The sequence below is a fragment of the Protopterus annectens genome, chromosome 1.part2, assembly GCF_019279795.1.
Source record: "Protopterus annectens isolate FY-2018-M chromosome 1.part2, PAN1.0, whole genome shotgun sequence".
NCBI lineage: Eukaryota > Metazoa > Chordata > Ceratodontiformes > Protopteridae > Protopterus > Protopterus annectens.
The window spans coordinates 200,300,418-200,317,932 of NC_056727.1; the positions used below are offsets into that span (position 1 = coordinate 200,300,418).

General features: G+C 43.8%; 1 protein-coding gene across 4 annotated transcripts in view; it reads left to right on the forward strand.

The window, feature by feature from the left end:
* EHBP1 (EH domain binding protein 1) overlaps nucleotides 1–17,515 on the forward strand; it is a 3,513,379-nt gene that overhangs the window by 474,945 nt on the left and 3,020,919 nt on the right. The window lies entirely within an intron of this gene.

Genomic DNA, 17,515 nt, shown 5'->3' on the forward strand with positions numbered 1-17,515 from the left:
CTAGTACTAGGAAATCTTATGCAGAAAAATGGAAAATATTTTGTTCCTGGATGCAGGCTAAGGATTCTGATCCTCTTCTTCCTAACATTACTTTAATTCTACTTTACTTGACGGATCTCTTACATAAGGGTCTCTCTTTCTCTTCCATTAAGATCCATGCTTCTGCTATTTCTGCTCACTATAATTCAGACCCTCCCATCTTTTCCCACCAGCTCATGAGACAGTTCCTCAGAGGAGCTAAGAACTTAAGACCTCCTAGATCTCCTCCTATTCCTGCTTGGGATCTCAATTATGTTTTGGAAAAACTAACTTTGCCTCCTTTTGAGCCTGCCACTTCTGCTGACATCAAGTTTTTATCTTGGAAGACAGCTATCCTGTTGGCACTAACCTCTGCCAGGAGAGTTTCAGAGTTACAAGCTCTTATGGCGTTGGAACCTTATATTATTTTTCATCAAGACAGGGTATCTTTGAGGACTAATCCGACTTTCATGCCTAAGGTGGTTTCCAAAGTGGCTTTAAATCAAACTATCCACTTGCCAACCTTTTTCCCCACTCCTCAAAATAAAGGGGAAAGGATCTTACATTCCTTGGATGTACACCGACAGCTACGTTTTTACCTGAACAGAACCAAGGATATCAGAAAATCAGAACAATTGTTTGTTTCTTATGCTTCTAGTTCCCAAGGTAAAGCCATTTCTAAACAAACCATTTCTAAATGGATTGCTCATGGAATCAGATTTTGTTATTCACACCATGGAAAGCAAATCCCAGGGAGCATACGGACTCATTCCACCAGAGCTGCTGACACTTCTGCAGCCTTCCTCAGGGGAGTTCCTACCAAGGACATTTTGGAAGCTGCAACTTGGGAGTTCAGTGCATACTTTCTCTAAGCACTACAATTTGCCTCTCTACTCTAAGTCTAGGGCAGGCTTTGTCTCTGCAGTCTTGCAGGGCCTTTTAGCCGCCCCTCCTTCTTTATGACCACCTCCCTTTCTTTCAGCTTTGGGATTCTACCCTACAGTCATGACTGCAACAGTGAAACACGATGAACATAGTACAGTTGTGTACACCTACCATAAATGTAGATGTTCGAGTGTCTTCACTGTTGCAGTCTGGGTTTCCCTTCCTCCTGTCCCATCTTATTTTTTTACTTTTGTGTGGTTCCTTTTTTCACCATTCTTCTGAGGTGTATTTGCAAAGGTTTTGGGACCATTTTCATTTTGGGACTCCTGACATCTGGGGCAAGAAAAACTGGAGAAGATGGCGTCGGCTGTCAGCTTTATACTCCTGGCGCTCTGACGTCAGGGAGCGGGGTTGAACAGCCGATGCCGGACCCAGACTTTGGGATTCTGGCCGACCTAGGGCTGCCTGCCGGCAGGGGAGAACCCTACAGTCATGACTGCAACAGTGAAGACACTCGAACATCTACATTTATGGTAGGTGTACACAACTGTACTTTCTTCACTATGACTTTATTTAACAACAAATGATCTTTTGTTCCATGTGACTTTCTTTTATTACCCTTTTTTCTCTTGCCATAATTGAGTTTTCTTCTAAGTGACTATAAACTCTGTCAGCATCAATTCCAGTGTGTAGTTTATACTTTCTTGGAAGGCAAGTTATTGGTCTATAGTTTTTAGGTAGATTGCAGGTTCACTCTTAAGTAGGAGCACTGTTTTTCCTGTTGTTTGCCAGGCTGATGTCTGTTCGGGGTGCGTCTATAAATAGTTCTTACTCATGGCTAAATCTTCTTGCAAAGATGTTAATACTTTTAGCCAGAAGTTAGGTACTGCATCTGGGCCTGGGGTTTTCCAATTAGAGGCTTTTCTTAACTTTGTTTCAATCTCTCTGGTCATTACTTCATCCCATTTCATATCCTGTACATTTGAATTTATTATTCTTTCTTTTACTACTTCTATCCATTTAACATCTTTGTTATGTTCCACAGGATCTTCATAAATATTTCTCTAAAATGTGTCTATTTCTTTTTTTGGCCTTTCAATTTCTTTTACCTTGCTTCCAAAATCTCAATAAAACTTTTTTTGGGTCATCAATAAATTGCTTATTTTGTACTTTTCCTTTATATTTATGTGTGTCTTCTAAGTTTTTCTGTCTGTGCTGATAATTTTAGTTTATTATTTGCAATAGTGCATGATAAGCTGCAGAGGTGCAGCGGTAGCGTTGTTGCCTCACAGCTAGAGGTTCTCCCATTCGATTCTCGTCTGGAGCGCCTTCTGTGTGGAGTCTGTATGTCCTCCCTTTGGTTGAGTGGCGTTCAGAAAGACATGCGTAGAATGGGCGTGCCTTCATTGAAGGTTGGGTGTCAAGCCTGCACCTCGGCACCCGTGAAAAAATCTACTGCCAGTCATTAGCAGTTCAGCTGTGGCGACCCCTGACTGGGAAAAGCCGAAAGAAGAACAAATTTGCAATAGTGCATGATAAAACCTGATCCATTATAATACTGCACATTGCTTTTATCACATCTATCTTTCTGAGTATTTTTTTTTGTTCTGTTCCCTCTTCTATACTCTTCTAACAGTGACACTTCTTGTCATAACTGCTTTATAGTTTACTCTATTCAATACTTCCATGATGGCATTTGATTTCTTCCCATCCTTTCCCTTACTACCCTGTGTTCTTGTGGTAGGACTTTTATCTGTTATTAATTTGGCTGCACAGTAATGTATCCTATTTAATTTTATTATATTGCACGAATCTCTAGGGACTCCTTATTACTGTGTTCATTTGTTTTATCAAACTTTTAACTTTTTGGGTTTTATTGACCTTCTGCAGTCTGTTTCTTTCATTGATCTTAATATAGCTATCTATCTGTATTAAATCAAGCAACTCTTCTCTTAAATCATTTTCTTGTAAACTGAGGGCACATTCCTTGTTCGCCATTTCCTGCTAGCATTGTATAGAAAGTTCCAGAGCTTCTTCATGTGTCACATTCTCTTCAGTTTCACCCTGTGTCATCCGTTGCTCTTTCATATGGGAGCTCACTGGCCTATCACATCATGACATTGACTGTGTTAGAGTTGCCACAGTTACCTGTTCTTTCCCTTGCTGTATAGCTCCAACTGAACCTTTGTACTGGTTTCCTATAGGAGGTTCCAAAGTGTCTTCATATGTCAACTGATTAGATGCATCCTGCTCCACTGGTTTCTCCTTAATTTTGGTGTCCATTGCTTTATCCTGTTGTGGTGTTATCTGAGTTAAATTTTCTACACTAAATCCTTCACTTTGCAGGTAATCTATAACCTCAGTTTCTATTTCTTTAACTTCTCCATTACTAATCCTCTTTTCTACTTTTTCTCTATGTTTTCTTATTTTTTTTTGTATTGTAAAATTTCCATATCCAGATGTCTCTGCCTGTATTTCTCTTCAAATGTCTTTGGTGCTGTTCTTTTTGCATTGATTAGTTTTGCATTCTCCTTTGCACCATATTAAATCTCTTTTTCTTTCCCATATCCATATTTCTATCTTCAGATGTCTCCTGCTCCTCTTGATGTGTTCTTCGTGTTTCACTGTTGCAGTCATTACATTTGGGTAATCTGCTGGCAGGTTGCCCTCAGTTGGCCTGAATATCAAAGTCTTGGGTCCTGCGTCGGTTGCTGTCTCCTCTTCCATGACGTCAGGTCATCAGGGGTATAAAACATGCAGCCAACGCCATTTTATTCAGTCTTTCTTGCCGCACGGTGCCCGAAGCAGAAGCAGTTCGCAAGTGCCGGTCGGCCGACTCCTGAAATTTTCGCATTCGAGTTTCAGAACCAAAGTCTTCAATTAAAGCTAAGTACCCCGTTGGGGAAACTTTTTCTTGCTCCTTAACAATGTCAGTAAAAGTTAATAATTACATTACTTGTGGGAAGCAAATACCTGATAAAGATTTTCATTTGTACTGTATTCCTTGCCTAGGCCCTGATCATAATGTGCCTTGCTGTCAGTTTTGTGCTAGATTTAACCAATGCACTATTAAGCTTCGGTATATTTTTGCTTCAAAATATTTTAGATCCAGATTTAATTACCCTGAAATGTCATCGGATAGCAATCCGACTACCGGAGTTCACAAAAAATGCAAAGAAAAAGACAGAGACAGATCGTCGAGGTCCAAAACCGATGAAGAAACTTCTCCTAAGCCAGTCGCCGGTTCGCCAGTAGTCAGTGAGGCGCTTTCGCAGCCCCTGATACCTGCTACTTTTGAGTCGCAGGCCTCTACCGAGACCCATGCGGAGTCTGGTATGCCTCTAGATTCTCAGAGTATTGTACCCGCAGATGTCTCTCCTTCCGATGGGTCCAGAGCCGCTGAGCAGGCACCAGCTTCTGAGGGTGTTTTCAGGTCTCAACATTTCTATATAAAACCGACGCCAGCTTCAAAAACAAAGACAAAAACAACTTCTAAGTCTAAAAAACCAATGCATGAACCACGTGCTCAGGCCCCTATGCCTAAAAAACAGATGATTAAAATGGCTGAGGACTTAATTACCTTGATCAGGGGTTCCCAACCCCCCCTGCTAAGAGGCCTAGGCAAGACACTGATTATGAATCTTCAGATCAGGTTTCTATTTCTTCTGATTCCTCTTCGGATCAGGAATTTTCTGTACCAGCCTATGAGGATTCAGATGCAGAAGAGTCCATTCCATCTGCATCTTCTCCTGAGGATTATACTTTTGGAGAAACCTTGCATACTTTAAGGGAACATTTTCATTGGGAGAGTCAGGATTTCTCTGAATCAGAAAAGAGGCTTAGGGATTTTCTTCTTCTTCCTCAGCATAGCCCTTTGGCTATACCTCCTGTATTAGACATTGTTGATGATGTGTTTTCGGAATCAAGCTTGGCTCCTGATTCCCTGCTTCTGGCTCCTAGTAAGCCAGACAGATATTACAGGGTTCCTGACTCCCACAATTTTTTATTCAAAAATCCTGCTGGTGATCCTGAAACTATCTCACAGGGCCCCAAAGGTGTAAAGGCCTCTACAGCCAAAAATCCTACCCCCTCTGATAGAGATTCCAGGGCGCTGGATAGATGGGGAAAGAAAGTTTATATGTCTGCAACCTTGGCAATTAGGGCCTTAAACTGTCAGTTTCATATGCTTAAATATCAACAGCTTGTTATGGGCTTATTGAAACAGAAAATTATGTTGATTTCTGATTGTGTGGAAAATAAAGAATTACAGGAATTATTGCATGCAGCAGAACAGGTTGGAAAGCATACTTTGCAATGTGGTTTTGATTCCTTGGAGGCCTCTTGCAGGGCCGCAGTTACTGGATCTGTGATTAGAAGGCATGCCTGGCTCAAGGAGCAAAATCTGCCTGATCATGTTAAGGCTAAATTGTTGGATGCACCTTTACAGCATGATACTTTGTTTGGTAATAAGGCAGAAGAGGTTTTAAAGAAAATGGAAGACAAAGCTAAATCTATGCAAACTGTAAAAGATTTCTTACAAGTGCAGCCACCTAGATTCAGTAGACACTGGCCTGCAAAAAATGGTCCTTTCCTGTGTCCAACAGAGCCTCACAAGGCAAATCCAGGCACTCATAAGGCTCTAGATACCAATCACAGGGTTCTTACAGGTCAAAACAATGGGGTGCCTCTACCTCCAAATTTGGAGGAAACAAAGCACAACCCTACAGTAAGCAGTCTCAATGACTTTCCCTCTACCATTACCAAGCACTTATCTTTTGGCAGCCCCATTGGGGGGGAAATTAGCACTTCATGCTCAAAATTGGCAGTTAATTACCCAGGATAAGTGGGTATTAGACATAGTATCCCAGGGGTACAGATTTAATTTCCATACTTTGCCAATTCCAAACGGTTGGCCAGATCTGCCACAAAAATCAATGGGCAGAGGCTCAGAAACAAATGACGTCCCTCATGGATATGGGGGCCATTCAACCAGTACCAGAACAGGAAACAGGACAAGGGTTTTATTCAAGACTGTTCCTTGTATCCAGAAAAGACAATGCCTGGCGTCCAGTACTGGACTTATCGATTTTGAACACGTTCTTGGACATCCCAAAATTCAAAATGCTGACTTTGCAACAGCTACTGCCCATGCTGAGCAAGAACGCTTGGTTAGTGACTCTAGACTTAAAAGAGGCATACCTGCATATCCCAATAAGGGAATCGTGCAGAAGATACCTCTGCTTCAAGGCAGGTTTTATGCATTACCAATTCTCTGCACTGTCCTTTGGCTTATCTACTGCGCCCAGGGTCTTTACAAAGTGCCTGGCACCAGTAATTGCATTTTGCAGACAAAGACGCATACAAATCTATCCTTACCTGGACGACTGTCTTATTCAAGCAGAAAACAAGGACATTCTTTTTCAACATCTGGCGTTTGTAAAAAGACTTCTAACATGCCTAGGGTACACAAAAAACTAAAAGAAATCACAACTGGTACCCTCTCAAAAAATTACATTCCTGGATGCAAGCTTGAATACAACTGCCCAGATGGCTTACCTTACGCCAGACAAACAAAGGCAACTGACTATATACTTCAAACAGATGGCAACAAAAACCCAGTTATCTGCAAGACAAATTCTGCAGGCTTTGGGGTTCATGGCATCCAGCATTCTACTAATTCCATATGCAAGACTGCATATGAGGAAACTTCAATGGTACCTAAAAAGTTTATGGAGTCAACATTGTCACAGTCTGGAAACAATGATTCCTCTCATTCCCTTCCTACAACAGGAGTTTCTTTGGTGGGCAGAGACATGTCACCAAAAAAAGGGTCTGTCATTCACTCTACCCCTGCCACCCAAACCCTAACTACAGACGTATCAGATTATGCTTGGGGGGCCCACCTGGCAGGGAGATGCATTCAAGGCATATGGAGCCCAAAACAAATGCATCTGCATAGCAACCAGAAAGAGATGCTAGCTGTTCAGAATGCCCTGACAGCCTTCAAGGACTTAATTCATTCAGGACATAAACAAGCAGGGGGGTACACATTCCTATCCCCTTTGCAGACTAGCCATGGCATTGTGGGACACAGCCTTGACTTACCAAGTACATCTTCAAGCTCAATTCCTGCCAGGAAAACAAAATACTCTGGCAGATGACCTAAGCAGAAATGTTATGAACCCTCACGAGTGGAAACTGGATCCAAAAGTCTTCAGCATGATAACACAGAAATGGGGGAGCCCAGACATAGATCTATTTGCCTCTTTGCAAAATCACCAACTGGACAAATTCTGCACAAGGACTTATCACAGACAAGCATGGAAAGTGGATGCCCTATCCTTCAGTTGGAAAAACCTATCAGTCTACGCCTTTTCTCCTCTGCCTCTTCTCCCCAAGGTCTTGCTAAAGGTCAGACAGGAAAAAACAAAAATGATCCTAATTGCCCCGGACTGGCCTCGCCAGCACTGGTACCCAATTCTAAGGAATATGTCTCAACTCCCTCTTTGGTACTTGCCTCATATACCTCATCTATTGTCTCAGCAGAGCAATCAAATTCTGCACACTCAGCTCCAAACTTTGAACCTGGCAGCATGGCTGATCATGTAATTATTCAAACACCACCTCAGTAAATCTGTGATAGATGTCATTTTGGAAGCCAGAAGGCCTAGCACTAGGAAATTTTATGCTGATAAATGGAAGAGATTCTGTGCATGGAACCAAGCACAAGGAACAGACATAACAAAACCAAATATCCCTCAGATTTTACAATACTTGACTGAGATGCTTGACAAGGGCCTATCTTTTTCTTCAATAAAAATCCATGCCTCTGCCATCTCGGCTCATTACAACACGGAGCCTCCCATCTTTTCTCATCCTCTGCTAAAACAGTATCTTAGAGGGGCCAAAAATGTAAGGCCTCCTAGAAGATCACCAACTCCTGCATGGGACCTCAGTTTTGTGCTGGAAAAACTCACCCTACCTCCTTTTGAATCAGCAGCTACTGCGGATATAAAGTTTTTATCTTGGTAAACAGGTTTCATTTTGGCAATCACTTCAGCAAGAAGGGTTTCAGAACTACAGGCCCTCATGTCTGTGGAGCCTTTTATTACATTTTACCCAGATAAGGTGTCCCTCAGGACCAATCCTTCATTTATGCCTAAGGTGGTATCCAGTGTGGCTCTTAACCAAACTATTCCCCTGCCAACATTTTACCCAAATCTGCAGAACAAGGGGGAGGGGATTCTGCATTCATTGGACGTACACAGACAACTAAGATTCTACTTAAACAGGACCAAATCTCTAAGAAAAACTGAGCAACTTCTGTTGGCATTTGCTCCAGGATCAAGAGGGAAAGGCTATGTCAAAGCAGACTGTTTTAAGTGGATAAGCCACTGCATTTTGTTTTAAGTGGATAAGCCACTGCATTTGTTTCTGCCACTTGCATCATGGTAAACCAGTGCCCAAGGGAATCAGGTCACATTGCACCAGGGCTGCCTCTAACTCAGCAGCCTTTCTCAGAGGAGTTCCATTCTAGAAGCTGCTACTTGGAGCTCTGTTCATACTTTTACAAAGCATTATCATTTGCCTCTCTTCTCTAAGTCCAGGGCAGGCTTTGCCACTGCAGTCCTGCAGTGCCTTATAGCCGCCCCTAATGCTATTTAGTTCCATCCACCCATCCATAGCTTTGGGATTCTACCCAAATGTAATGACTGCAACAGTGAAACATGAAGAACCTAGTATAGTTGTGTACACTTACCATAAATGTAGATGTCTGAGTGTATTGACTGTTGCAGTCCGGGTTACCCACCCGCCATCCCCCTTTTTTCTTCTATAACTTCTCTTTCCTTCACTATACTCTAAAACCTTTGTGGTGTATTTGCTTTTAGATGAAGGTAAAGTTTGTGTTGCTAAAGTGCATTTATATGTATATTGTTTATTTATATATACATATTTTTGCTCCCCATTTGGGGGGGCACCTGACATCCGGGGAAAGAAAAACTGAATAAAATGGTGTCGGCTCCATGTTTTATACTCCTGACGACCTGGCTTCATGGAAGAGGAGACAGCAACTGACGCAGGACCCAAGACTTTGATATTCAGGCCGACTGAGGGCAACCTGCCAGCAGATTACGCAAATGTAATGACTGTAGCAGTGAATACACTTGAACATCAACATTTATGGTAAGTGTACACAGCTGTACTTTTCTCCTTACTTTGGGGACTAGTTGTTCCATCATTCTGTGATACCATCTGTGTTAGACTTTCTACACTGTATCCTTCACTTTGCAAATATTCCATAACTTCAACTTCTATTTTTTTAACTTTTACTTGACTAATCTTCTGTTCTACATTCTCGTTTTGTGATCTTATTTTTTTATTGTGAAATTTTCCGTATCTGGATGTCTTTGCCTATATTTCTCTTTGCATATCTTTGGAGCTGCCTTTTTTGTGTTGACTAATTTGGCTTTCTCCTTTGCATAAATATTGCACCATATCAGATCTCTCTTTCTTTCCCATGTCCATATTTCTTTTTTATACCATTCAAACGTCTCTAAATTGTGTTCTTTAAATTTTCGCACTTCCTCAGTTGCTTCTTTTTCCAAACAGCACAAGGTTTCTTGGTTTGTATAGTGTTTTCTATGGATCTGTTCTATTAATGAACACATTTTTATTTGAAACTTCTGACAGTTTTTCTTGTTTAAGTATTTTTCTTTACTCTAATTTCTTTCTTAATCTTTTTGTATATCTTTTGTCTGGAAATTGTGGGCTTTTTGCTTAATAGTAGCAATACATAATTTATTTTTTATCTTCAGTAGTCCAGTCTGTCATCTGTATGGCTCTTTTTTGTGGACTGCTACTTCCTTCTATAGCAAGTGGACCCTCTCCCCCCTGGGCCTGGCCTACCCTTGTAGGAATATTTCCATGTCATGAGGATTCTACACTGTCATTTTATTCTAGTCTTGGTACCAGTGTGCCTACCAGGACTGGGCACTTTTTTTATCCTGGTACTTGTGTACCCAGCTGTCTTCTTTATTTTTTAACCTATTTCTGTCCATGATGTATACTATATAAAATACAGTCTATATATCAGTGTTGTCTTGGTGAGATTTTGTGAAAAACAGGGTCCACCACCTGAAGGTACTCACCAAGACTTGCGGATGAATTCAGTTCCAGCAATACTTCTCTGCTTTTGCTGATTTTTATCATCTCTCTATTCAGGTATTACCATGTGGCCTACTTGCTGCACCCAGAATATTTACCAAATGTCTGGAACCAGTCATTGCCTTTTGAAAAACCAAATGGGTCTATACTTACCCATACTTAAGTGATTGCCTAATCCAATTGACATATCCATTCAGATCACAATGGATTGCTGTCAGAAGGTGGACTTCACCCAAGTATGCAGAAGTCACAACTAACAGCCAGCACCAGGTTTACCTTTGTGGGGCAGACATAGGCTCTCTCCAGCAGAGGGTCTTTCTACCAGAGTGCAAGGTATTGTTCCTCTTAGAGTAGCTTGTGCATCAACAAAGCAAACAGACTGGGGTACATGGCTTCTTGTATTCTAATGGTCCGGTGACAGAGTTGCACATGAGAATCTACAGTCTACCTAACAAACTGCTGGTGCCAACACCAGCTGTCTCTAGAAAAGTCACTGTCCCTCCTACCATGCTTTAAAAAAGAAATTCTGTGGTGGGAGGAAAGCATCAAATCCATCCCAGGAGTCCCCTTTCTCCAACTCCCAGAAAATGTCCAAATCTTAACCACAGATAGCTCAGACATGGCCTGGCATGCATATCTGGAACTACTCAGAGGCCAAAGGATTTGGGGCAAGTAGCATGCAGCATAGCACATTAGTGTAAAGGAAATGAAAGTTATTTTGGTCTTGAAAGCTTTCTAAGAAGGACAAATTTCAGAAGAAGTAAAGATATTAATGAACAACAATACAGTGATGTGTGATATGTATGCAAATAGGGTAGAACTCATTCTTACCACCTACTTAGATTAGCAGTGAAAGTATGACTACTGGCTCGGCAATTAGACCTCACTCCCATAGCTGAACGGATCCTTGGTCAAGACAACCTGTGAGCAGACCGTCTCAGCAGATCCTTCCTAGACTCCAACGAATGGATGGTGAAAAGGGAAGTTTTCCTGGACTTCTCACACAAATGGGGAGGGCCAGACACAAGAAGGGTTCCCCAAAAAACAGATTAACACATTCTTTTCAAGGATTCCCCAGAGAGGGGTGTGGTGAGTGGATGCCTTCTCTTTCAACTGGACAGACTTTTTTCTTTTTTTTTCTGTGAGTGAGGGCAGATGGACCACAGTTGATACTGATGGCTCTTTACTAGCCCACGCAGCACTGCTTCTCCCTCTTCTAACCCTCACTGATGGGAGAATCATGGTACTACCCCTGTTTATGAACTTCCTAACCCAGAACAAGGTTCTGTCATCCACACCAACCAGCTTGCATAACTGTATGCTCTTTACTAAAACAATGGTTCATTCTTGCATTAAACTCAGGGAATGATGATCCCCTGGCAGGGACTTTCAGAGACCACACTGTCCTCAGAATCTGAATCAGAAATCTGAGGAAAAAAGATTGCATCTGTCCCTTCATGTCCACCTACAGATTCTACTTCTTGAACCTCTTCAGGGAAACAGAAATTGCTTTTACTAGAAACCCCCTTGCAAGAAGTGTCAGTAACCTGCACAAGGGCCCATTTGTTTGAAACAATATGCTGCCAAAGAGAAAGATGCAGATTCAGACTTTCTGGAAGGGGTAAGGGACTATTAGGGTAGGTGAGGTGGCGGAGACAAGGCCCCTTATATAATCACTCTCTCCTCTTACCTCCCAACACCCATATATGTGAGAGATGCACTTATATTACCAAACTGGAAGCAGTGCATGCTCCAACCAAGACCGGACTAGCTGGTCAGTAGGGGAAGGTCAGCACCTGCAACTCACTATGTAGAACACACAGCCCTCCAAAACACCAACCATCACAACCCAAGCATTGAAACGCAAACCATACACCCACCTTCGCAGAGGCTCTCAATAAAAATTTACCCAAACAACAGAGACCCCCGAGACAGTAACACACTCGACCACCACAACACAACACCACTCCACAACACATAGCTCACCACCACAGTGTGCCCCCCAACCTAAGCCCTTAAGGCAAAACACTTTGTCCAATGTACTAATCATAGGAGACTCAATTGAGAGGCGCACTAATGTCCCACTCACTAGGCTGAACAAGGAAAAGGTGACAGTCAGGTGCCAGGATCCACCACATTACACATGCACTCACAGCAAGTACAAATATGACTTAGTCATTGTCCATGTGGGTGTGAATGACCTGAGACGTAGCTCCCTGGTCTACATGGAAAGAGATGTGATGGAACTCTCGGATTATGTGGCCCAGACAGGTATGACCCTAGCCCTGAGCAATATTCTACCATCACCAAGAATTATACCACAGTACGAGCAGAAAATGATTGACTTCAACAATTGGCTAAGTTTCTGGTGTCATTCTAAGGGGATCCATTATCTGTCTGTCTGGGACGACATGATTGACAGGCCTCGATGCTTTGCCAGAGATGACCTGTATCTGTCACCCCTGGGATTCCGGGTACTGACTAAGGCTCTTGCCACCCGTATAGTACCTTTTTTTTAGGCAGTGTTCCAAAGACCAAAATTCCACCATAACAGCTACAAACAAATGCAATCTGAGGGTCATGCTGCTCAGTGCTAGAAGTCTAAATCTCAAGATGCACTTGCTCGAAGCTCTCCTCAAAATGGAGAATGTCAACATCTGTGCTGTAACGGAGACCTGGTTTAAAGAGGCAGAAACCGCCCCTGCACTCCCAGGCTGCAACTCATTCCATACCTTTCGACCCCAGAATACATCCGGAAACTCCAAAGGAAGTGGTGTCTCCATATTCTTAAAGGATATGCACACCTTTAGACTGGTAGCCCAGCATAATGTATCTGAAATACTTCAGGTACAACTAACACTGAGTAAGACAGCGATACAAGTCATAGCCTGCTACAGAAGCCCAACATGTCTCTAGACTCTCACTCCAAGTTCCTAAGCACTCTGGAATCTGTCAAGGTCCAACCTAATACTCTCTTACTGGGTGACTTAAGCTACCTTTCCATCAACTGGGAAAACTATTCAAGTACCAATTTACAGGCCCAACACTTTCTGGAATTTATCAGTTCCAATGCCCTGGAGCAGCTCATTCTGACCCCTACTAGAAGAAGCAACATCCTCGACCTGGTTATCACCAACATGGGAGACAGTTGCTCCACACCTATAGTCAATTCCTCCCTGGTGTAATCAGACCACAAACTGATCATCATGAAATCTCCATGTCACCTACATCCCCTCCTAAGGTGTCCACCCTGAAAACCTTCTCTAAAGGTGACTTTGGGCTCCTAAAAACAGAGGTGGCTAACTTCTCGGCACCCATGCCAATGGAAAATAGCAGCATGACTGCCGAATCATACACCAGTGCACTGTACAAGCACTTACACAAATGCATGGACCTTGCCATACCACATAGAACTAAGACACTCTCCTCCAAATAAAGGAAGCCAATCTGGTGGCCCCCAGCCATCAATAAACTCTACAACAGAAGGAAGAAACTGTTGCAGAAAAAAATTAAATCACAAGACTGGAAAACTTCCGTTATCAGTTTCAACAAAAAGCTGAGATCTCTTATCAAATCCTCTAAAGCTAGCTATGAAAGCATAATTGTGGCTGACACCACAAACAACCACATAGCCTTCCATAGCTATATCAAAAACCTTCAAGGCAATACCCAGATTTGCTCTGAGTTATTGCACAATGGCACCTCCTATACTGAGCCAACAGATATAGTCAACATGCTGGCCGGCAGATTCAGTGCCAACTTTACCCCTCCCCCCAGGGCCCTATCACAATACCAGAAGAAAGCCTGCTACCCACCATTTCTGCAGCACAGGTAAAAGCTGCATTATCCAAAGCCAAGAATACAGCATCCATGGGACCTGATAATATCCCTGGCTGTGTCCTACATGAGCTGCAAAACGAACTGGCACGACATCTGTGCACCCTGTTCAATCACAGCCTTACCTCAGGCTATGGCCCTAATGAATGGCTCACTCCTACAGTCATCCCGCTCCATAAAGGGGCACAACTACAGACCCTGGGAACTATCAACCCATTAGCCTGACGAGTCTGGTATGCAGAGCTATGGAGTACATCATCATGGACCCGCTTAACAAAGATATAGGCAATCTCCAAACTCTTGACCCCACACAGTTTGGCTTTGTCAAGGGGAGATGCTGCTTGCAGAACCTGGTTGACTTCTTCGAGGCAGTCACCAAGGCTGTGGATGAGGGGAAGGCAGTGCATACAGCCTACCTTGACCTGTCCAAGGCCTTTGATATCATTCTCCACTCAGGTATCATTGATAAACTCACCAAACTAGGCATCAGTCCTTAAATCACTAGGTGGGTTGCAAACTGGCTCACAGACAGGACCCACAGAGTGAAAGTTGCGGATTTCAAGTCAGACTGTCGACAAGTCATGAGTGGATTCCCACAGGGCTCAGTCCTGGGCCCTGTCATGTTTGGCATCTACTTCTCAGAAGTTCAGGCCAACACAGAAGGACTCTGGCTGACCAAGTTCACTGATGACTGCAAGTTAGGAGTTATTATCAACTCCCCAAGTGATGCAGACATCCTACAAAAGGGCCTCTCTGAGACCAGTAACTGTTGTTGGAACCATGGCTTGAAGCTTAATGCCAAAAATGCGATCTGATGTTGTAAATCTTTGTTCATTCATTACAGATAGGACCTTGGTTCCATCCTCGGAACTGATATGGCCATTTCCCAGCTTGCGCAAGCCAAAAACTCTCAGCTAAGAACCAACCCACAATGCCCCTCTCCTAGTTACTCCAGATCTCATTTGCCGCACTCCTAGTCAGACGTGTTAGCCATCTCTCTCAAAGCAAAGTAGACAATTGTTAATTTTTATGACAGTTTTTTTCAAAATTACAAAATTTTTGTCAAGTTAGCCTTTTCTCACTGTGGCTTATAACCTAAGCCTATTTTCTACCCTTTTCCTTGGTAATTACATTTTTTACCTTTTTTGACAGGCCTTCCCTTTTTACTAGTGGTATTCTTTAAAATAACATCACTGGTATTTTCTCCCTTATTTTTTCTGTAGAATAGCATTGTTACCTTACCATGTCAGACAAAGCTAAGTTGGGATTTAAACAGTGTGACAAATGTGGACGTAAGATGCCTAACTCAGATACATATGTCCGCTGTGTCTACTGTTTGGGCATGGATCATAGTAAAGCTGACTGTGACATTTGTGCTAGTTTTAGTAATCGAACACTTGCAGAACATAAGAATAAACTTATTTTAAAAGGTTTACTCAAGACACCTTTCTCGGAGGCTCTATCTGGGTCGGAGGTCTCACACCCTCCTAAGACCAAAAATTGTAAGGAAAAATGGAGTCACTCGGTTCCTTGCATCTCCTTCAGTTACGGAACAGAGTCGGCTGTGTGCTTCACCGGCACAGACCTCTTTGGCACTAGGCTCTGTGTTCTCTCCCTCGGTGCCATCCATGATATTTACTCCCATTTTGGTTCCAACCATGGCACCACTGACTTCGGTGCCATCCTTGGTTCCCACATCGGCTCAGATGACTGTACATGCCTCGGCATCATCCCTGGTCACGGTGCCAACAGTTTCTTTGGCTCCAAAACTTGAATACCTGCCAAGGACAAGATATTCTCCAATGTACGACCCTTTTTTGGGGCAGAGGTTTAGCCCCTTTCTAGAAAGACTTGATTCCCCTTCAGCAGCCTCCTTTAGATCCACTAGGAGTTTTTCTGAACTAGACCTAGTGCGGGTTGTGGACCAGCTTCTGGAAGCTAGGGGATTGCCCATTCCAATTAGACCTTCTGTCCCTCCTGACTCGGAATCTTTTACCACATCTTCCCTTGTTTATCCCCCTACAGCATCCACCCTGATCTTGGTACCAATGTCCGCTTTGGTACATACTGTCTCGGCTGTGACAGCAGTGTTTCCCCTATCGGCACCGACCACCCTTGCTGCATTGGCTCTGATGGAGCCGATGTTTTCTCGGAGCGGTGCTTGGACCGTCCGTACCTTGGTACCTAGTCTGGCGCCTATTTTCTCACTGGCACCGTCTATGTCCACGGTTCCGATGGCTTCCAATTCTCTCGGAACCCCTCTACTGGAGGTGGGCCCTTCGGGGCAGGGTGTGACCCTGGTTCCGGGCTCCCATCCCTCCTCGAGTGGGCCTGCTGTACAGGTGATGGAAAGGGCCCTTCATTCCTTACGCACACAGTCAGCACCAGTGACATCAGTATCAGAAACCTCCCGTAGCATGCACCTCTCCCAACCCTTTATGTCGGGTCCCCGAGCATGGGAGTCACAAGAACCCACTTTGAAGGGAACCCCTTCTCCGGCGTCCTCCTCAGAAGATCCCACTGGAAAGCCACCCTGGAAGAAACAGTGCAAGAGGAAGCACCTTGATTCCCCAGAGGAATCTATCACAGAAGACACTGAGTGTGATGAGGAGGAAGGGTCCCCACGTTCTCCCCCAGACTATGTTTCATTCGGAGACATTCTCAAAATCCTCAAACAGCGTGGGAAATGGAAGTCGTCTAACCCTTCTTCTGAGGAATTGGTGTTCCTGCAGGCCTTCCATGCCCAGCCATCTACTTCCTGGGTGACCACACCAGCAGATGACCTTGTTAAACTAATTGTGCAGTGTGCCTGGAAGGTACCAGACAATGTAGAACCTGTCCCCCGGAGGCCAGACAAAATTTTATCTACACCTGAAGGCCAGCCGCACTGGTCCAAGCAGTTGACAGTTGATTCTATAGTTGTGGCAGCGGCCACCAAGGGGGAACTGGCAGAAGATAGTTCCACTGTCCATCCTCCAAACAGGGAGTCTCGGACCATGGACAGACTAGGGAAGTGGACCTATGCTTCAGTGACCTTTGACATTCAGCCGCTGAACTATCTTTCACACTTTAGTCGCCTTCAGAGAGACCTAATTTCTGAAATGTCTTTCTCTTTGGTGGGGGTACAGCCTGATGAGGTGCGTGACACTGTCACCTCGCAGCTAGCTACCCTTGAATGCATCTCGAACTCCTCGATGCATTTGATATCTCACACCACCGAGGGGGCAGCTCGAGTTGCTGCATCTGGTGTTGTCATGAGATGTAATGCTTGGATGCGGTTGTGGGACTTCGCAGACCCCTTTAAATTTTCCTTCATCACTGCACCTGTCGATGAATCTGCACTTTTTGGACCCAGGGTACAAGACACACTTGCACAGTGGGCATATGCTTTTCCAACCCCCAGAGGTACTACTCCAGGAACCAGAAGGGAGGAAAGATGTGGTTCAAGAAATCCCAAGGATCCTTTTGAGACACTTGTGGTGAACAATCCCCCTGGGGCAGAGGGGGCAACTCATATGGAAGACGCCCCTTTCGGGGTCGAGGGGGTCCACATAACCAGGGAGCCAGAGATTCTATCTCCGGCAGACCCTACCAGCGCTCCTGAGCAGCA